Below are 2767 nucleotides of genomic sequence, written 5' to 3'. Positions count from 1 at the left end.
CCCTCTCCTTCCCCGACCCCCCCTCTCTGCTGTTCTCTCATCTCCCCTCCCCCTGCCCTGAATAAACTCTATTCTATACATACCATCAAATGGCTGATCCCAGGGAGTGGGTGGGGTGGGGAGGGAAGTGTGCCTCCTCATGGGCCTGCAGAGTCACCCCTTCCCTCACACCTTACCACACATCCACCACACATACCTCCTCTTCTCTTTCTTTTTATAAAACAGAACAGGTAGTGAGGATTTTATCTCAGTAAGTTTTCTTTATGTGTTTGGGACTGTGGGCAAGCATGTGCATGTATATGTTTGCACAGCATCTATGTACATGAGCATTCATGTGAATGAAGGCACATTTTGCTCATGTAGAGGCCAAAGGATAACTTGTGTTGGGAAACCCTACTATTTGAGGATGTAGTCTACCATGCATGGATAGCTCCTCTGAGCTCGATGCAAAATGGAGGACTCCCTTTCCTAGCCGGGCTTCCTCTTACCGGCTTAACTTTATCTGGGAAGCCCAACCCCCATACCCTCTACTTGAGGAAGTAGTTCTTGGCAAAATTACACATGCAACTTCCTTTCTCCCTATAAGAACCTGTCCAGCAAGCACCTGGAGTTCCTGGAATGCCTCTCCTTGCAAATGAGACCATTCCTACTACCTTCAGCTCCAGCCAAAGATACATACCCAACCTGGAAATCCCTACTCATCTCCCCCAAAACTATATTGCCCTTGTTTACCTTGAATAAAGTTGAGCTCCCTCATTGAAGCTGATTCCGGAAGTCCGTCATTCCATCGTACTCATGGGGCATCTGAACCCTGTCCTTTGAATCTGCTCCCTTTGTCCTTGTGGGTCAGTAGCCAACAGCCCCAGGGAAGAAGGGAGGTCCACAGCTGGCACCCGATCAGGGACCCTAGAACAGAGTGTGTGAGCCTCCCCCACTGCCCCAGAGGGTAGCAGCATTTTTCCTGGCCACCCCTGACCTGAGGATGAGTTTCCCACTTTAGTCTCTATGCTTTAGTTTCAGTTTGTGCCTATGAGAGGGACCAGCCTCTCAGCCAGGTCAACTCCCCAACATTAACCGAAGGTCCTCCTACTTTCTTTCTGGACCCTGGCATCCTGACTAGGCATGACAATAACCTTTTGTCTCTCAGGTGCAAAAATCTGATAGCACAGCAACCATTTTAGAAGTCTCCAGGACTGTTGGGATTTTCTTCAACTTCGGACAGGCTTGTATTTGTTGGGGTGTTCTCCATCCCTGGGCAGCAGAACTGCCTTGGGAACAGTAGACGTCACGGGCAGTGATTTTCTATTTTGAGAAATTCAGCCTTGTTTCAGAGGGACCTCCAAACCCATTCTCTTACAGCCTTACTTAAATCAAGAGGGCTTAAAGTCTCCCAAAAGGAAGGTCTAGAATTCTGGAACAAGGTGGTTCAATTTGTGCCATGGGTCCTGTGAGCAACATCTCCCACCCCATGCCTGGACCCGGGTTGCCTACCTGGCTCATAAAAAGTAAGTCGGGGAAGGTTATCTTTTGCTCTTTCCTTCCTCCCTGTAACAGCTACCACTAGGCAATGTATAGGAAAAACCCCAGAGTCCCAAAATGACCATTAGAGACCAAAGCACAGGGAGCCAGAGGAGAGGACTCAAATGAGGAGGAAGACCCTCAAGATTGCCCTAGGGCTGATTCAGCTGCTCTAAAGAAGGCAAACAATCTAATTAGGCAACATTTACTCCCCTATCCACAACACCCCTCTTCCCTTTAACCTCCTCTCCCTTCAACCAAAGAGCCCTTACTTGTTCCAGAAAACAAAGACCAGGAACCCTCACTGATCAAGTCACAACCACCGAGAGCGCTCACGTGAGCCCTCCTCTCAGCCATATCACCACTGATGGTGCCATCCCCTTTAGCCATTAATGATTCTGAAATCTCAGGGACTCCAGGAACAACTATCCCCAGCCACCCCACCACAATGGCAGCATCCTCAGCAACAACAGTCTGGAGCCTGATGCCTCCACCTGTAGACACAATTCCCTGTGAACAGCCAAGTAACAAGGCGAAGGCCACTGACTTGGTCCCCCTCCCAGTAACACATACAAAAGAATTGTGCCGGAACATCTATGAGGACAGACTCCACGGCCTCTGGACAAAGATCATTTTACAAAACCTCAGAAATAATAATCTCCTGGATCCCCAGGACTAGAAAGACCTCTTTGTTTGTATAATGGGAACTCCTGTTTAGAAGTGCATCCCAGATGTAAGATAGAAAACCAAGCAAGCAAGCAAGCAAACAAACAAACAAACAAACAAAGGGCCACAACAAAAAGGGCAAGACCTTCTCATTCAATGAATAATTTGGAATTACGACCAACTCTTCAGTCTGGGTAACTTCTCCATATGAGTTCCACAGGCTGTACTCCCCGCTGTCTGCTTTGAACAGGTCCTTCTATGTGTGCTCTAGGTCTGAGACTGTCTAACCTCCTTGACCACCACACTTGGAGATGCCTCATTAACTTTACTAAAACAAAAACATATCGAGACCCTCACAGATTTTATATTGAGTACAAGCCTGCTTAGACAAAAAAAATAACAGATCTTACATACAGCCAAGGTGATGCTTTTAAACAATCTTGTCTGGGAAGGAATGACCCAGAACACAGACAGGCATGTCAGGGGCTAAAGGATGAACATTATGATACATGGGTTGTTGCCACGGACCGGGATTTCTCGCGGGGTCCCTGTTCCGCGGGACACGGGATTCTGGCCAGGTGGG

Source organism: Mastomys coucha, unplaced genomic scaffold, assembly GCF_008632895.1.
Source record: "Mastomys coucha isolate ucsf_1 unplaced genomic scaffold, UCSF_Mcou_1 pScaffold16, whole genome shotgun sequence".
Lineage (NCBI taxonomy): Eukaryota > Metazoa > Chordata > Mammalia > Rodentia > Muridae > Mastomys > Mastomys coucha.
The sequence above is the reverse complement of the archived record's forward strand: the minus strand, read 5'-3'. Positions refer to the sequence as shown.